Genomic DNA, 20,782 nt, shown 5'->3' with positions numbered 1-20,782 from the left:
TGTATGTTTATAAAGAAGAGAGAGGGTTATAGTTTATTTTATCATTTACAAAGATTCTATGAGATGTCAAGGTGAACTATGGTATTGTGTCACATGTAGTGAATAATGAATTTACATCGAATACCAACCCATATACCCGATTACATTCCCACGTGGTCAAAGAAAGGGGACACTAGAGCATCTTAAAGGTTCGACTCTAATATGGCCAATACTCATATACTCGTTTCTTAATATATTTTTTCTTGTTTTCAGTAATTACATGTAAACATTAGGTTTCTCTATCTAAGGACAATGAAAGATATAGTTCAATGTGAATAATCATGATTAGTCGATTTAGCTCTGCCGGGGGTGATGGACATTGTATTATAGTTGTGTATACACATACTTCTTTTTAAATGTGTAACATGATGTGTATCTTTGATATTCTACAATCAATAATAACTTATAATAACGATTATGATGATTTTGTTAAACTATATTTAAAATATCTTATATAAAAGAAGGAAGAAAATTAAAAATCAACCCTAGATCGGACGAGTCCAAATAACAAGTAATCCAGGCAGCCGAGAAAAGGTACGTATCTGATCATACAATGGCAGAATGAATACATTGGATATAAAAGTGATTTAATCAGCTAATTCTTAGTTATTCATATATCAGGTACAGTCATTTGATAGACAAGATATTCATGTATCAAACTGCAACAATTTAGGGGAATTTGGTGGATATTTTACGTTTTGTTTGTCTCTGAAGTTGGCTCATATGCAGACTTTCCATCTTTCTTGTAAACTCGAACTTGTCGATAATATTTGTCAAATAATGAGTATATGAGTCGCTCACCTACATATCTGATCGTTCTTATAAATTATTTAAAGATTAAATAAAACAACATAAACAGATATTCTCAGTAATAACAAAAAATATACTTATTAAACGTTAATCGACAAACGTATTTCAAGGGTATTATATGTGTAAGGTTAAAATGAAAATATTAATAGAAATTATAATAATTAACCCTTAGAATGTATATCATTCATTAGAATATTGATTTACAATGTTTAGTTCAGTAACAGATCACGTAAGTTTGTACCCTGAACGATTTGGGAAGCAAATATTGGAACTTGTGTTGACAAGGAAAATTTACATTTTTCTCCAATATGGCGGCGTATGTATTTGACAAATACATCGTGTAACATCTATTTCATCAGAGCTTAGTATATGCAGCCAAATGATAGATTATATTAATGTAATTAACTAGTAACAATATAAATCTTTATACTGAAGTCAAAATTATCCCTGGGTACATGTATTTTACTTGCTTGTTTGTGTTTACAAAGAGGCGTACTTAGAGGGTATTTATAGGTGTGGAACACAGTGTATCGTTTATCAAGCGATTTTATTTAAGTTCCGTTCACTTCGCACAGATAAAGGCAAATAAGGATATATAATTTAGTACAGGTTTTGTGGACTCTGAAATGTACACCTTAGATTCTATTTCATGACAAGATGTTTATATTCTCTGAATTCTGAATATATGCAGGTATTGTTCAAATGAAAACGTAATATAGTAACAGAAATGGAATTTTTGTCCCTTAGGTGATGAATAGTCATTTAAACACGTGGTACTTTATTACTCAAACTGAGATGAATAGAAAAAAGAAAACAAAGAGAAGGACAAAATAGGAAAGAATAAGCACAATGGTTACAACTAAAATATATGATCATAAATTAAAGACAAATATATAGCATGTTAACATGGTTAAGTGCAGGAGAATATTTGTTTATTATCATCATATATATATATATAGTAATACAGTTGAAAATTTGTGAAATGTTATTTTTTGTGATGATGACTTTATTGTGTAAGACTGAGAAAACATTAGGAAAAAAGATACACAAAGAAATATGAAAAAAGGGGGGTCACTCCTGGAAAAAGGGGGATTGTGCTTCTATTTTTTACTCGATTCTTAATGGATAATAAAAATTTAGAGAAAGTGAGGGTTCCTACTGGGATCCCCCTTTCAATCTATAAATCAAAGGGGGGAATAAAGTTAAAGATTCTTAGATTTTACTGCACCAGATGTGCATTTCAGCATGTATTGTCCTATTTTTTTGTTTTTTTTTATTTTGCTGGTGTGGTGTGCATCCTTCTTGCCTTGTTCGACACTACGATACATAAACATATCAAATGTTCAAATTGAAGGTTAAATCTACAAATTTCATTGGAGGAGGGAGTCAAAGAGGACCAGTTTTGATGGAAAATGCAAACCAGATTTATAGCCAGTGTTTTGAATGTGAAAGGAATTTTATTTTTTAAACCAAGGGAATGTATGCTCCTTTCATGATTAAGAAGGTCATTTAGGACATCAAATGGTGAAAAGCTGACAAAAGTTGATGAAGTGGAATAAAAATTGCAAAGTTTTTTGGCAAAATAAGTCAACGAACCCCTTAGATATTTAATGACCAGTGAAAATTGAGTGATAAAGACCCAACAACTGAACTTCAGCATACATTTTTTGTACTGGAAGAAGTTAAATATTAAGTATAATATCTAACCAAGTCAAACCAAGACACACAAAAAAAAATCCAACACAATAAAATCAGAACCATAATTACAAAACAATAAAAGAATGAAAGAACCATAAATCAAATTCAAGAAGAAATTTATATACAGATATATTTTTTTTGTAGTGGCCTTCTTTAGACAGAGAAGCAGATAGATATGCATGAGAATTCCTAAGTGCCAGCTACCAGATATTTGTCATACAGGTAGTTTAAATATAATACATGTATAATATATAATATGACTAACATTAATACTGTTCACAATCAAGTATTTTTGTTGACTATAGGATATATTAGTTTTGCTCATTGTTGAAGGCCAGTGTTGTAATTCATATTTTGAGTAGGTTGACTCATGAACATTGCTTCCACTCATTTGCTAATAAATTTTACACAGACACATCTCACTCACATTAATTTGACATGAATTTAAACTCATGGAAATTTCACCTGCTTGTACTTGAAATCAGTTCATGTGAGTTTCACATGAATCTCATGCTACACTTGCAAATTTTACGTCAAAATCAGATGATTTTTTTTTTGTGTGAAATACACTGGAAAATAAAGGTATTCAAATTATATCCAAATTTTCAAATTCAATTAAAATCTTACAAAATATCAAATTCATTTAAAATCTTACAAAATATCAAATTCAATTAAAATCTTACAAAATATCAAATTCAATTAAAATCTTACAAAATTCCATTTTTTGTTTGTTTGTAAAGTTCACTTGTAGTTGACGTGAAAATTTAACATGAGATTCATATGAACACACATACTGAAATTCACATGAAATATTTTACATGAGTTTCATGTATAAGCTCATATGAGGTGAATCTCACGTGAAATTTAAAACGTGAATTTAATGTGAGATTCATGTAAAATTCACGTGAGCAAAATTTGTCTTTGTAGTGTTTTCAGGAGTCAACAACCTTTAAATTGTTTGGATCAGCCTGACAGGTAATTTTCTTTTGTCAAAGATTTTTCTTGGAACCTAATGACACATATTGTTTATAATTGTAAGTGTCACAAGTTTGAAATTATTTTACTTGAGTGTATTACAGTTGAGATACCTTTATGCTGCCTACATGCTGTAAAACAAGTACATGTATTATAGAGAAAAAAAGGATATACATTTGCAGGATATATACAATGTTGGGTTCTCTACTGTCTAGTTCTAACTGGAACTTCAGACATCATGTATAGGAAGTTACAACAGACTTCTACTGTCTAGTTCTAACTGGAACTTCAGACATCATGTATAGGAAGTTACAACAGACTTCTACTGTCTAGTTCTAACTGGAACTTCAGACATCATGTATAGGAAGTTACAACAGACTTCTACTGTCTAGTTCTAACTGGAACTTCAGACATCATGTATAGGAAGTTACAACAGACTTCTACTGTCTAGTTCTAACTGGAACTTCAGACATCATGTATAGGAAGTTACAACAGACTTTTATTGTCTAGTTCTAACTGGAACTTCAGACATCATGTATAGGAAGTTACAACAGACTTCTACTGTCTAGTTCTAACTGGAACTTCAGACATCATGTATAGGAAGTTACAACAGACTTCTACTGTCTAGTTCTAACTGGAACTTCAGACATCATGTATAGGAAGTTACAACAGACTTCTACTGTCTAGTTCTAACTGGAACTTCAGACATCATGTATAGGAAGTTACAACAGACTTTTATTGAATGAATATGCAGTTCTGTGTCAAGTTGTATCCCAAAATTTTTCTTATTTATTCACCTTATCTAACAACCGTAGTCAACTTGCTTTTTTAATAACACAAAATAACAAAAAAGCAAAACAATAAGTGTTATACTTTTTTTATACTCCGAGAATCACAGATTCTTTAATTGATGAATAAATATATCATTCAGGTTAACAACATGGTTAAATTTCTAGAATATATCTTTTAAAAATTAGATAATTTATTTCTGTGTAAACAAATAGGAATTCTATAAGAACTCTTTTTTCTCATTTTTAAAAGTGTAAGATAAAGTAGGGTTCCCAATTGAACAAAGCATAACCACCATAACCATCTAACTTCTGTAAAAGTTTGCCAATAAAAAGAAAATTCCACAGTAGGCAAGATACCATATAGTAAAGAAAGGTTGACCATGAAAGCCATTGACCATTCTATGTTACAAGTTGGTAAATATTTTGGTTGAATTTTACCTGGAGTGAATGAAGAATAATGGAAATACCAAGTAATGTCAATTTCTTTCTCAATGAAATATACATAGAGTTATCTCCCATTGGTCACAATTGAGTCTTAAGTACTTGTATTGTAAATAAGAAAATTAAGTCATTTCAATACAATTATGTACTATTATTTACAATTTGTTTACAAGAATTATTAGAATTTTATAGTTTATAAACTACATTTTAATCTTTATTAATATTTATTATATTGTAAAGACTTATAAAAAAAAATAAGACCAAAAATATTTTACAAATTATGAAAACCAATATAAGATGTCAAATGAATGTTGAATCATAAAAAGGTTTCACATTTTACAATGATATAGAAGTTGAACTTGAAACAAAAGATAATTTATCAAAACTTAAAGACAGATAGCCAATGACCAAAAATGGATTTTTATAGAACATTCAGTTTCAGTTTGTTATTTTATATGATAAAAAAAGCAGATTGCTCTGTGTTTCGATGTTTAGTTCTTTGATCTCTTAAAAGCAAAGATAAATAAATAAAAAATAACTATTTAAAAAAAATAAAAATAAATATAAATAAATTGCTTTTAAAAAGCAATTGGAGGCGGTCTTTCCACCCTTTGAAATTGATTGAATGGGGGGGGGGGTTGTTTGTTTGTTTGTTTGTTTCTGTATGGGGTCTATATTATTGTTACCGGAGAAGTTTCATGTTTAGTTTGGAAAGTTTTTATTTTATTTTAGGTACAGCGCGCGCGCCAGATTGAGGAGACAACACGTGACGCGGGTTTATAATAACGAAAACTTAGTATTTTTATTCCTTTTCAGGTAAGGACGTTGAACAGACAACATGTATAGAGACGGAATGTACACAATGTATTTCTTTTGTCATTGTAGGAAATTGACATTATTGATCACAGTTCACCAGCAGTGCATGTTTTGGATTTAATTGATCCGGTGTAACTTTAAAACACATTTAAGGATTATTTTCTGATAATGTACATTTTTCAGCACCTGTTTGTAACACAGATTAGTATTTCAATCTAGGAGCGGACATTTTATTGTAGGATTTCACTGAGATTTACGGACCTAGCAAGCGATTTTTCCGGCATTGCCATTTCTTTTCTCTAGGAAAATCCTTGAGAGGTAGCTGCATCCCGTTGTTTTTATGAACCTTTTGTACATGTATGCCCTGCTGACTGCAAATTTTTAGGTCGATTGGACTTGTAGTTTCAGAGAACATGTGGATTTTTTTTCAGAAGAGATGTAAGAACAATATTAAAATTGAATTTTTCTTGAATATTTGGGAGTTTTTTCCTTCCCTATTTTTTTAAATATACTGTCATAAATAAACTGTCATACATATTTGATTGATTGGTTGGTTGGTTTGTTTATAATTTATTCACTTGGGATACGGTCTCTTAAAACAAGCGAAAAAAAAACAAATGAGACCTTTGGACCCCGTATTAAACACACGAGATGGAAACATGTATGCATGCATGTAATGATTGATTAGTTGTTTAATTGATTGGTTGGTTGATTGATTGATAAGTTGGTTGGTTGATTGATTGGTTGGTTGGTTGCTTGGTTGATCAATTAAAAATGTTGGAAAGGGTCAATTAAAACAAGCGAAAAAAAAGCAAATGAGACATTGGACCCCGTATTAAACACATGAAACAAACATGCATTAATTGATTTATGAATTGATTGATTGGTTGGTTAAACACATTGATTGGTTGATCAAACACGTTGGTTGGTTGGTTGGTTAAACACGTTTGATAGGGTTTCTTGAAACAAGCGAAAAAGAAACAAATGAGATCTTGGACCCCATATTAAACACATGAGACGGAAACATGCACTGAGTGATTGATTGATTGATTTATTGGTTGGTTGGTTGGTTGGTTGGTTGGTTAAACATGTTGATTGGTTGATCAAACACTTTGGTTGATTGGGTAAACACATTGGATAGGTTTCTTGAAACAAGCCAGAAAGAAAAAAATGAGATCTTGGACTCCATATTAAACACATGAGACGGAAACATGCACTGATTGATTGATTGATTGATTGGTTGGTTGGTTGGTTGGTTAAACATGTTGATTGGTTGATTAAACACATTGGTTGGTTGGTTAAACACGTTGGATAGGGTTTCTTGAAACAAGCGAAAAAGAAACAAATGAGATCTTGGACCCCATATTAAACTCATGAGACGGAAACATGCACTGATTGATTGATTGGTTGGTTGGTTAAACACGTTGATTGGTTGATTAAACACATTGGTTGGTTGGTTAAACACGTTGGATAGGTTTCTTGAAACAAGCGGAAAAGAAATAAATGAGATCTTGGACCCTATATTAAACACATGAGACGGAAGCATGCATGCACTGATTGATTGATTGATTGATGCACTGATTGATTGATTGATTGATTGGTTGGTTGGTTGGTTGGTTTGTTGGTTGGTTGGTTGGAATTCAAACACACATAAAACTCTTTAAATAGTGCCAAAATCACATAATTTGCCTCTTAGTACATGACTTTGACCTTTGACCTTTCGACCTTTGTCAAGGTCATTGCTCCACAATGTCATTGCAAAAGACCCTATGGGTCAAGGACCTTTTGTTTAAGAGTTTTGCCTAATAATGGCTTTTTATAAACCATAAATGGGGGTTATGTCCCTTACATAATGGTAAAACCAATACAGTCATAACGTAACAAAGTTGCCCCTTGAAGTACCAAGCATTTTTCACTACTTAAATTTTCTGTATCTATAACTATTTCAAAGTTATAGGGAAATCAAAGACAAATAAAAATCTAAAATACGACCTTGACCTTTGACCTTGACCTTATTTTCATTTTTTGGGACCAAGGATCTCAAATCAAAAGACCCTAGGTCTCTATCACTTATGGTTTTCCAGTTTAAAATACATTTCAAAATTTCAAATACAAAAGGGGAAATAACTCCCATATGGAGCGTTCATATTGTTTCGGTCAAAATTGGACAAATCATGCGAAGGATATAATGAGCAATTTTATAAAATAAATTTGTCGTAATATTTTACGGTTGCGAAGGAGTAGTGGACACAAGGAAAACAGTGTTTGGGGAGATAACTCCTACAAAGAAAAGTATTCGGTTACACATGGTAAATTTCAAAAGCGCATAAACTGTTCGATATCATATACCAAATATCTAAGCGACATATTGCGAAACAAATGTTTATCGCAAGAACAAAATTAGGCGGAAGAAAAAAAAAAAATAATCAGAAGAAAAACAATAGTTCTTTCCACAGAAAAGTGGAAAGACCTAATTACATGAATAAATATTTTCTATTGACATAATATAGCCCACAAATTTATTCATGATTAAAATCTAGTTTTGTATAAAAAAAAATATTTACAACAGATGTCTTTTGTATTGTTATAAAATCGTAATGGCGGTGTATGGAATTAAGAAGAAATTGATACATTTTTTTTTATTATTATATACCAGCATAAAAAGTATTCAACAATGTTTGAATATTTACTAAACCTTTTGAACTATTTTATTGCTCTGGGTCCATTTATGTAAGGTGTATTAAAGAACTAATCTGACATTCTATTTTTAGAACTCGTGTCCATCAAGTTTTTGGAGATTAATTGATTGTTAGCTGCTTAATATCTAGCTACTTGTATATTGTATGCCCATTCAGTGTGTGTACAATTTCTGAAAAAGATTAAACTTGTCCTAAAATAAGAATAGAAAGATGTTTATATTTTCCATTTTATTCTTGCAATAATCAATATGCACAACAAGAGGGTGCATTTTGTACTATTGGCACACCTGTTTATTTCTTTCTGTTTTGTATTTAAATAAAAATGATTTTTGCAGTTGCCCATAATAAAGCCTACATGTATTTGCCAAAAACTATTGAATATGCAGATTTGTTTGATTCTTAAATGAATAAGGCCAAATAAAAATATACGTGTGGTTCCAGTAACCCTACCGTCCCTACTTTTTCGGCTTAAAAATAGCCTACCCTAAAGACTTTATTGTCATTTTTCATTAAGCACTGTTAAAGTCAGAATGTTGCTCCCATAGACTCAATGTAAAAAAAAAACATAAAATAAAAAAAAATCCCTACCTACCTACCCTAACTTTTTTTCAGATGTAACTGGAACCACACATACTTTTTTATTTGGCCTAATCATCAAATTAAAAAAAATAAAAGCTAACACAATCAATATTCATTTAAAGGTGGCCAATTTTATATCATAATTTTATACAATAAACATGATAAATCTCCATCCTCTTTTTTGGTGTGAAACTAATAACTAACACATTTCATTAAATATGATATAGAAGAAGAATTATATTGGAATATATACAATATAAGTTTTTGGAATAAATACAATGAGGAGAAAAGCTTTGGAAGCTCAATTCATAAAACTTTAAAGAGCATCACAATAAAATATAAATGGAGAATGTGTCCATGACCATAGGACACAGATGATGCCTCATGATTGAATAAGATGTTATAAATCGGCATAACTCAAGAATGGTAAAAGTGACTCCATTCAAATTTAAACTTGATTAATCTGTATTTTGAGGTTTAAGTTTTCTAACATTTGGTTGAGGCAAACTAAAGTTAGAGAACGGAAACCAATTTTGAAAGGTACAAACAGACAATGGTAACACTTACTACCCCCCCCCCCTTCTCAGCTGGTGATGACAGTGGCATAAAAAGGCTAAAAAGTGGCCAACATTTTTCAAGCCGTCCAAGGTCATTACTTACTTTGCATGACTGTAATTCTAAAGCCTGAGACTTTGGTGCAAAATTGACAACTCCCACTTTTTCCCATTCAAAAATAAATCTAACATTTGAAAAAATTATTTAAGAAATGACTGTAATATTTTTTCTGTCTATGAAGAAATAACATAAAAAATTTGGTGCACACTGAATAACGCGTGTAGCGGGTTATTTAACAGTGTGCACCACATTTTTTTATGTTATTTCGAATAGACAGAAAAAATATTACAGTCATTTCTTATAATTTAATTCTAAATTCCATTTTAAACCGTAGACAACCATGAAAAAACGTTGATGACGTCACAGTCACATGACTAAATTATGTCTATGGGCTCATAACAAAATAACGTCAGCCAATCAGAAGACACGTTACATCCAAAATTAAATTATAATAGAATGTTAAACAGAAATACATTGTATTATGATTAAATTTAGATTCTAAAATGTATTGCTGATACAACATAAGACTTTGTCAGTTAAAACATGTTTTTACTTTTACAAGAGATGCATGCAACATGTCTAAGTTTACAGCAACCAAAATAGGAAGTGTAGAAAATAGCATGGCAATTATTGTAAAATTATTTGACAGAGAAATAAAGACAGTTATTTGATTGAAAGTAGATGGCTACATACAATGGTTAGGAGATATTGATTTTCCCGGAATATTTAAGTTCGATCAACCTCTCCTAATCAATAAGTTAAATCTAAGTTATAACACTGTTAATGTATGAAGCACACATTATCATGATTATTGTATTTGATTATGAAGGAAAGATGTTACTACTGACATAGGGCCATGATAATCATGACAGTTGTATTTCTGGCATTTGGAGGACACAAGTAATTTATTGACCTTCTTGGAGGTTATTGACTATAATTTATTGATAAAGGTTCAATTATAAAAAATAAAAATTTTAATAGAAATAGAATATTATTTTAAAACTAATTCTGTCAGCCCACCTTACTTAAGAAATACCTTTATCATGTTTATCTAATGTAAAGGTATTTCTTTTCCTAAACATTATATCATCATTTATCGGACATCTGTCATGTCTGTTGATGCTGATAATTTATTTTCATGGAATCAATATGAATAAAAGGATATGATTGAGACAGAAGTCTAATAACATACCGTATAGCGGGTATTTCATTGAATAAGGTGTAGGAAACATTTTGTCGGTTATTATTTTGGCAGATTCAAAACTTTTAAATTGGCGGAATTTATTTTGGCGATTTTGTTCTATCCACAAAAATAAGCAAAAATTTAAACCCAGCAAAAATAACCCGCTATACAGTAATGAACACAGTTAACATTTACAGAAAAAAAGTCTGCATCAATAGACAGGTGTCATATTATATGATATAAAGCTCAAAATTATCCCCAATCTAAAAAGGTATGAACAATAAAAAGAACCTGAATAAAAGACTAGTATGGAGATATGACAAATGACAACCACTGGTGAGGCTCCTGGCTTGGACCAGATAAGATAAAAATTGCTTTTGTAAACTTTTTAAAATCGTGCATAGCCTAGCGCCTGTCTATCTGGAGGAAATCAATAGTGGCTGTCAACCCTCAAGATCTCTTGAGATTGGAAAACACAATGAAACTAATACAACCTAGTGTATGCACCAAAACCTACGGAGACATAATTGGACAATGCTACAAATGTACTGCAAGCCTCTATACCCCTAAAGTATTAGAAGCCCACTTCATTTCCTGTTTTTAACAATAAAGTGAAATTAGAATATTGTTTATCTTAAAGTTAGTTAACATTTATATAATTCTTAAATACATGTACATGATGTACAAAACCATAACAAGGATGTGGAGGATTTTTACAATAAAGTGCCTTGTAATAGGATATAATTCTGTACAGTTAATCACACCATTTAAATCACAGTAAAACCTTATTGCATGTAACTTTAAACTTAGTTTTTGTTTCATATTTCCTCATTGTAATAACATTCTTGATAACAGTTAATAATTATATAAGGAGATTATCAGACAAAAAGTTTGCCAGATGGTAGACATCGATGAATATGATTAATTGATTAATAAAAATGTTTGCTGAATGCCCAGTGGCAAATATTTCATGCATATGTGAACACTTTAAAAATATCTGTTAAAGTGATGGATTGAATTAAATATAATGTTTTCTCAACATCATGTACCAAATATTTTGTTTTGCTAATTAAAATATTGTAAAGGTAGCAGGTTGTGAAAAGTGATTAAACAGGGATTAACGATTGGGAATTGTGACTAATCTACTCAAAATAAGTGTATGTTCTATAAGTATTACATCCCAGCTCCTTTGTTCTAACAGGGGTGATCTGAGCCGGATCACCCCTACAAGATCACCCCAGTTTGAGTTTCTTTGTTATGCATGCTTTCCTTTGTTCTGTAACATTTTGGCGGGAATTCCAAATCCACTATAAAACTTATAATTGATTATATGGAAAAGACTATCTATCAAAATTCACCTAGAAAAAATCCAGAGTATATGGTGGGATTCGAACTCAATACCTTTAGCATATCAAGCCACGACACATTCCACTACACCAGGACAACTAGATACGATCTATCAGTAATTTAACATACTTAAAGGAAGCAAGATGTTTTTATAAGTGGGGCGAGTTGGCTAGACCTGTATTCAGTGGGGTTTAAACCCTTTTCGTTAATAAGTGCGTTGTCAGACTGATTGTTCAATTTGATTTTACTTTTTTTCAAATTGGGGCGAGTCGGTAAACAAGAGTGGAGCATTTTTTTTTATAAAGTGGCGATATAGTGTGCGTGGATTGGCCAGTGGGGCGAGTTGAAATTATTTGATATCTACTCATCGTGTTCGGGGGTCATTAAGGGTATTCATCATATAGTTATATATAAAGTATATTATAATGGTTGTGTGGCGTTCTAAACTAGATCGATTTTATGAATTGTAAATGTTTTTTCGTCTAATCTAAAACAGCTGGGACGTAAAATAGTTATCCCATTCGGACTTGGTGCGTCAGTGTTAGATCACCCTCTGTCCTCCGGCCATCGGGGTGATCTTACACTGACACACCGCGTCCTCGTGGGATAACTATTAAGGAAATTTATATCTGCATCCGTCCACCAATGGACCTTTTGAAAGAGATATTGCATTGATTTGATACCCTCTGGTACCAAAAGGATATTTTTTTACTAAAGATGCAGTCTTGTGCTTGTCTTACAGTAAAAGGTACATGGAAGTGAATATGAATTGCATTGGATTTCAGAATAATGGATTCACATGTTGTTTATATAAATCTCACACAAACAAATATTTTTTTTATGGTTATATAAAAATAAGTCTGCATATCATCAAAAGTGTGAAATTGCAAAATATATGATTATGTATAGCCCACTTTATTATTTACATACTATTATAATCCTTCTACATACAATGCATGTAGTTTATCAAAATAAACATTATTGTAAAACAGATCAGTTTCTATAGTTAGAATTTACACATGGAAGAACAAAAATTATATAATATATGATCTTTGTCATTATACACAATGTACATATGCTGAGATATGGTAATATTGGCAACCAGTCATAATAAACCAGAGTCTATTTATTTTACTTTCTGATTTCTGTTAAAATAAAAACATTTCATAACATGATGCAAGTGTAAAGCAAAATATTGTCCTATGAAATATTGTACCACAAGACAATATTTCATAACTATGTAGCATGAAATATTGTGCTCGTCTATTGAAAAATGTCCAGAGAAGGACAAATTTTCATAGCAAAATTTTGTCTGTATAAAGACAATATTTCACAGATGAAATGTTATGGAACTTTGTCTTGTTAAAGGAAGGTTATATTTTGTGTGAATTGAGGCAATATTTCACAGATAAATACTATGAAATTATGTCCTATTAAAGGAAGGTTACATTTTGTGGGTATTTAGACAATATTTCATAGACAGATTGTCATGGAATTTTGTCTCATGAAGGGGAGGTTATCAACATTAATTCCACCTTATGTAATAATGCTGTATTTTGATTGGATGAGAAACATGGTATTTTTCACCAATTTCTATATATTGAGATTTTCTTTTCTCTGCCGGGGTATTTGCCATTAGGGAATTCCATGTGCCGGGGTATTTGCTAGCAAATACCATGGCAGATGGGAAATACCCTAGCAAATACCATGGCAGATGGGGAATACCATGTCTAAAAATAACTCAATGAATTATTTCTATTCTAATATGACAAATTCATGGTCATTCTAAATATATGGTTCCAGATGAAATATTTAGGATAAAAAGTATCATAATTGAATTTGGAGCGAATGACGTAAAACTTCCGGGAATGACGTCATAAATAAAACTCAACGGAAACGAATTGTCAACTGGTCACATAAAACTGGAATCCACTTGTATTACGCTTCACTGAAACTGATGAACAAAGTGAAGTAGTCAGCCGAGAAGCAGCTTATTATCATAAAAAGGGAGATATATATATACAGTCAGTGACTGTACATAAAAAAAATGATAAGAAATGATTATACAGTCAATGCAGTTTGACTGCGCAAAGAGCACAGCTACAGTGTATACAAAAATTATACATTGAAGTCCAAATTTCATATGATACCTGATTATAATAAACTTTCTGAGGTGGAACATTCGGTGGAATTAAACAATTATATCATGCTTACAAGGGGTATTTGCCAAAAATACTGGTTTCGAGGTAATCAAATTTCCCTCGCCTAACAGCTCTGGAAATTGGTACCTCTCAACTGGTATTTTTGGCAAATACCCCTTGTAAGCATGATATATTTGTATAATATTCATGTTAGAGAAGGTATATAGGATTATTTTCCTGCGACACGTGCCTTTGTATATATTTACAAAATAAGTGATTGTCAGTTCATTACTTGTATTTGTACAGTATACGTACTGTAATAAAATGAAACATACATTAGACAATTCTTTAATCTATAATACATGTAAACCATTTGTAATGTATCTATATGCAAAGGAGTAGGTTCAGTAAGACCCCTTTTTGGCCCTAAAATATATCAGTTTTTCAAAATTGTGAAAATGTAATCTTTTAGCTATTTATTGGAAAGTAGAATGATTCTGCTACATAAATATGGGCTGTTTTTGACAATAAAGTGCACATATATCGGGTATTAGCATCATTAAGTCATGCTAAATTACTGAAATCTTCACAATTTTAGCATTTTAGTTAAATTTTAGGCGGTTTTCGTCCTAAATGAAAGTGGCCGCATTCATGTTCATTCATAATACTGAAATGTGAGTTGCATTTGATGATATAACATAACATATATAAAGTTTGAGGATGAACACGGATGTGTCCACTTTCATTTTTGACAAAAACCATCTGAAAAATGACGTTTTTTGGCATATTTGATAGATTTTTCATATTTAAGCTTGAATTGGAGGGTTTTTAATGACTAAATCAGTTAAAATCTTTCACATAAATTAATCGAATCAATTGAAATAGACACTTAAGTGTTTAAAAAGTGTCCAAAATCTTTCATTAGATGAACCTGAAATTTGAGGCCAAAATCCAGGCCGTTACCGGACATACTCCTTTGAAACTCACTATTAGTCATAATATAAATTCCTTGCTATTCAAAACAATTTGTTATAAATCTAAAAATGTGCATGCTGCATGTTTGTGTACTATTTCTAATTGTGTAATAATTTGATCAAAAAGTATTTTCAAAGCCAGTATTTCATAGTGTAGTATTGTTATGAACAGAATTTCATAGTGAAATATTGTCCAGATGGAGGTGACAAAATTTCATGGACAAGGACACTATTTCATAATGAAATATTGTCAGGGACAATATTGTATTATGAAATACTGTCAGATGGTCAGTGGACAATATTCTATATGCAATTTTGTCCGAAAGACAATATTTCATGGGGGACAATATTTTATTTTACATAAGAATGTCACCTATGTCATTTGTATATTAAGATGAAAAAAACATGATTCTGTTGTTTTCAAATGGATTGTTGCATATACTAGTATCTCCCATTTCCTGAGAATGAGACAAAATAAACTTCTGCTGATGTTTTCAGAATCTCTATCACATAAGCTGAAATCCTTATATTCTACCATTATAACCCTTAGTATATTTGTAGTCCTTAACCTTGATTGCCACATAGTTTATTTTGTTTTAAATTTACATTAAAATCAAACTTTGTTTCTCATGTCTAGGCCTCACCTCTTGGTTTCTGGTGGATGGTAGTCTTATTGGCAATTATACCAATTTACACCACATCTTCATATTTTGTATTATTTTTGTGTAGAAATTATACTTCTTATTTCAAATTCATGCAACAGCCTTGACTAAAACATCTTGAGTTTACAGACTGATTGCTAAATTCTATGAAAAATTGATTAAGATTCAATTTAAGTCTGCATGTAGAAGTGAATAAATTGATCTAAAGGCTTTTTACGTGTCTCGACTGTGCACATGGTTAAGGGTGAAACTGTTTCACTGCAAACATGATGATGATGTCGAGTGAGATAAATTTATAAAGTATAACTATGTCAAGACTGGAATAAGATTGTACTGAGTCACAAAAATAGTCAAGTTAGGAATTTTATTTTTGAAGAAATTACATTAAAATATTTATATACCATTGTTGGCTGAAAGAAAAAAATATAGAAGAATATGATTGTTCAAACTTGAACAAGCGTAAAGAAGATCAAAACTTTGATAAAGAAAAAAACACTTTGAGTTTGGATTCCCTCAGGATCTGTCCAAGCCTTGGTAGAAATTAAATGAAAGTCAAATTGAAAATGGTCCCTTTAATTATGTCTCTACTTTTGCAATGCACAAATTAGTCTAAGATATGAAGATTTGTAAATTATTAACAACCTCCACAACAAAAATAAACAAACAGTATTTATTATCATATGTCTATTTATGTTTCAGGTATGACCAGATTTACCTGTATATAATAACAGGTAAGAATTTAAATCATTAGTGATAGATATATGGATGTTATTAAGTCATGTGACATGGACCATTACATGTCACTGAACGGAAAGTGTCTGTACAGGTCAAAAGTCAAGTGTCGTGGACCATTTAATTCAATACAGACAATAATGGACTATAATTTGAATTGAGCTGTAAAAACTAGTAATCCTTGCTACATATCATGATCACATTACTGATTTATATACTCAAGTTTGTAATAAAAGTATATTTTATGTAATTTATCAGTTCAGATTTGTGTGATTACACAAACATATGAATGAACTTAATGTGTACAGAGACTATAAAGATTTAAAGTCAACAAAAAATATTCTAATTAAAATTTCTGAAATTCTGAAAAACCATCTGTCTTTTGAAACATGCAAAAGGGAATTACTCCTAAAAATTGGAGAGTTTTATGTAAAATTAGACATTTTTTGAAAAAGGACATAAAAAAATTTAAATTCAAAACATATGTTTGATGACTGGAGACATTCAGTACAATCAATGCTTCTATTATCTGTAAGATGTTATCTTGACACCAACACAAATTATTATCTAAGGTACAATAAGACTCCTGGAATGTTTTAACAAGTATACTACATAATGGCAGGCACAGTAAATCTAAGTATAGAGATTAAAGGGTAATGATTGGAAAATAGCTACGAGACAGCAACCCAGCAAAGAAACAATATACAGTACTTGAATAGATCATGCAGATGTTAACTATTATTGGCCTTCTGTACTAGAGACAAGAGTTCAAACCAGCTTGTTTTGGCTACATATACAGGCTAATGAACTTGTAGATACAAAGAAGATCCTCCATCAATTCTAAATTCCCAAAAAAGCTTAAATATTGGGGAAATAAAAACAGCAACAGGAAGTAGAACCTTAGGTTTGAACCCTTTTCAATTGATGGAATTAAAAAAAGAAATTTGTAAAAGTTAAGATGTTTAAAAAAGTCCTGCATACTTTAAGTAGAACAAATGTTGTAGTTTATTTTCCAATTATCAACATGATCAACTATGTTTCTAATTTAAGAATAACTTTTTCTAAGAGGAAAGACAAGAAGATGTGGTATGCTTGCCAATATAATAAATATCTACAATTTTTTTATGCAAATAATCAGAGGTCAAAGAATAGTTTTTTTGTGTGGGGTGATAGTTATAATTTCTACTCTGCAAGCACATCACACATTTATCATGTTTATGGTACGTGAAAAAAGGATTTTAGAATTAACAAAATCCTTACCAGTTTATGCACATCAAAACTGTTAATGGCAAAATTTATGTGCTTTGGAGTCGAGACATGTAGGAATTGACTATGGCATGTTATAATGCCATTGCCGATTAAATATATGTCTCCTTATAATATCAGAGATAAAAGAATATGCACAACTTTCATAATTTTTAAATTAAAGTGGAATGGGCCTCTGACTCTGTTATCATGGATACAATTAATTTATCTTACTGGTTTATTTTTAAAAGGAAGATAATGGACAATAACTTTTAAGCATATTTTAAAAGGCAGAAATTATTTAAATCCATATACATTGTATTGTTAAAAATGGAACAAAAATTTCTTTTTCAAGATTGCAATATTAATCCTTTCTTATTCTTTACTCTTTTCAATTTGAATACAATATCTGTCTAACTGTGTATGTAACATTTAAAGATGAGACTTAACCCTGCAATGATTTCTTGATATTTACATAAATTTATCAAGTAAACCTCATTGATCATCATATACTTATACATTGTAGTAAATAAAAATCAATTCTTATGGAAATCCTGTGAAGCCTAACAGCAGACACTAGGAAACAGTCTAATCAATTCATTGTACATAATGTATAATAACAAATCACTTATTTGTAAAATATATATGTCGTCCTGAATATGCATGAAATATTTGCCGCTGGACGTTAAGCAACCAACAATCATTGTAAAATATATACTGTAGATTTATTTTTATTCATGTTTTTTTTGTGAATTTCGTAGGTTAAATTAATTGCAAATTATTCTCAAAGATTTTAAGGGAATCCTGAGTAATGGAATAGCTGCCAGATACACTTTAATAATTAATCTAGAAAAAATTACCAGCCATAACCAGTTAATAACACAAAAGTCAGAAGGTATAAACTGATAAAGAAACTTAGGGAAAATTCAAAATAGTGTACATACATTGTACATGGGTTGTATGCAGGAATTTTCAAAACCAATTGAAATTAAGTATCAAGGAATATAGTTTAAACAATGTTTTATTCAAATAAATTGAATTGGATTGGGCAACAGGCATAGCCTTATAAGCCCTCTCCAAGGAATATACAATGTTTCGTCATTCACTGAATTTGGTACTGAGAAAAAGAGTCTTCAAGTATTGATCATATGATAAATTGTTTAAAATCAGACAGAGTTATATGATTGCTGCTGAAAAATTCCAATAAAGAAGACAAACAAATTTTATTTTGATGTAAGATGTGGTATGAGTGTCAATGAGACAACTTTCCATCCAAGTCACAATTTGTAAAAGTAAACTATTTTCAGTCATGGGACAGCCTTCAACAAGAAGCCTAGGCTCATACCGAACAGCAATCTCCCGCGCAGATTTCATATCCGTTCCGTACATGCTCCGCAATACTGCACTTGATATGACATCACAGTCTAAACGTAATTGTTTTTGTTGAGCCTGCAACTTTTGTTGCAGAACGCTCGACATAGGGATAGTGATCCAGCGACAGCGGCGGCGGCGGCGGCGGTGTTAGCTCACTTCTTAAAAGCTCTATATTTTAGAAGGTGGAAGACCTGGATGCTTCATACTTTGTATATAGATGCTTCATGACACAAAGTTTCCGTCAGTCACATGTCCAATGTCCTTGACCTCATTTTCATGGTTCAGTGACCACTTGAAAAAAAGTTCAAATTTTTTGTAATGTTGAATTCTCTCTTATTATAAGTAATAGGATAATTATATTTAATATGTGCGTACCTTGCAAGGTCCTCATGTCTGTCAGACAGTTTTCACTTGACCTCGACCTCATTTCATGGATCAGTGAACAAGGTTAAGTTTTGGTGGTCAAGTCCATATCTCAGATGCTATAAGCAATAGGGCTAGTATATTCGGTGTATGGAAGGACTGTAAGGTGTACATGTCCAACTGGCAGGTGTCATCTGACCTTGACCTCATTTTCATGGTTCAGTGGTTATAGTTAAATTTTTGTGTTTTGGTCTTTTTTTCTCATACTATATGCAATAGGTCTACTATATTTGTTGTATGGAATGATTGTAAGGTGTACATGTCTAGCGGGCAGATGTCATGTGACCTTGACCTCATTTTCATAGTTCAGTGGTCAAAGTTAAGTTTTTGAGTTTCGGTCTTTTTATCTAATACTGTATGCCATAGGTCAACTATATTTGGTGTATGGAAATATTTTATGAACTTTATGTTAGTTGCGCAGGTTTTATTTGATCGTGACCTCATTTTCACGGTTTATTGCACAGTGTTAAATTTTTGTGTTTTGGTCTATTTTTCTTAAACTATAAGTAATGGGTCAACTTTATATGTTGTATAGAAGCATTGTTAGCTGTACATGTCTGCCTGGCTTGGTTCATCTGACCTTGACCTCATTTTCAAGGTTCATTGGTCTTTGTTTAGTTATCTTGGTTAATGTTAAGTTTATGTGACAGTTGTAATAAAGCTAAGCTTTATACTTAGGACTATCAACATAATATCAATGATTAGTATAGAAGGCGAGACATTTCAGTGTGTGCACTCTTGTCTCATACTTACCATTGAGTGTAGTGGTACAAAGTATTGAACGGAATGGATATGATCTCTGCGCCGGAGATTCACAGAACAGCAAGCTCATAATAAAGGGTCTCAAAAATTCACTAGTGTAAAACCATTCAAACAGGGAAACCAAAGGTCTCATCTATATAAAAAAACAAAAAACACCGATGAACCACATCAACAAATGGTAACCACTGAACATCTGGTTCCTTACTTAGAACAGGTGCTTTATACATGATAAAGGTATGGTTAAAAAACTCCATCCCTTGTGAAAATAAAATAGTAATCAAAACTGTCAGAGGGCTTCTTTTAGTGAATGACAATTTTTGCAATTCCCCCAAAAAATCAATAAAAGGGATGACAATTGCAATTTACACTGGAACAATTTTTATTATCCAATCACCTTAAGTAATAAATAACAGATGAAGAGGAAAATATCTGTAGCATAAAGTAAATTGATTTTTATCATTGAGACCTTGATATTT

The 20,782-nt window shown here is 31.3% G+C and overlaps 1 protein-coding gene across 6 annotated transcripts in view; it reads left to right on the top strand.

The window, feature by feature from the left end:
• Positions 1–477: 477 nt before the first annotated feature.
• Positions 478–20,782, top strand: part of LOC143057049 (uncharacterized) — a 35,192-nt gene continuing 14,887 nt past the window's right edge. For 2 of the 6 annotated variants that reach the window (XM_076230274.1, XM_076230268.1), the window contains exons 1-3: positions 558–660; positions 2,692–2,769; positions 16,470–16,501. The gene's annotated coding sequence lies outside the window, so the exon portion shown is untranslated. Of the gene's footprint in view, positions 661–1,379; positions 1,541–1,665; positions 1,702–1,734; positions 1,759–2,691; positions 2,770–16,469; positions 16,502–20,782 lie in introns of those variants that run through there. The other 4 variants (XM_076230269.1, XM_076230271.1, XM_076230273.1 and 1 more) reach the window with 4 other exon arrangements.

This window comes from Mytilus galloprovincialis, chromosome 13 (genome assembly GCF_965363235.1).
Source record: "Mytilus galloprovincialis chromosome 13, xbMytGall1.hap1.1, whole genome shotgun sequence".
Lineage (NCBI taxonomy): Eukaryota > Metazoa > Mollusca > Bivalvia > Mytilida > Mytilidae > Mytilus > Mytilus galloprovincialis.
This window is presented reverse-complemented; position numbering and strand designations above follow the sequence as displayed.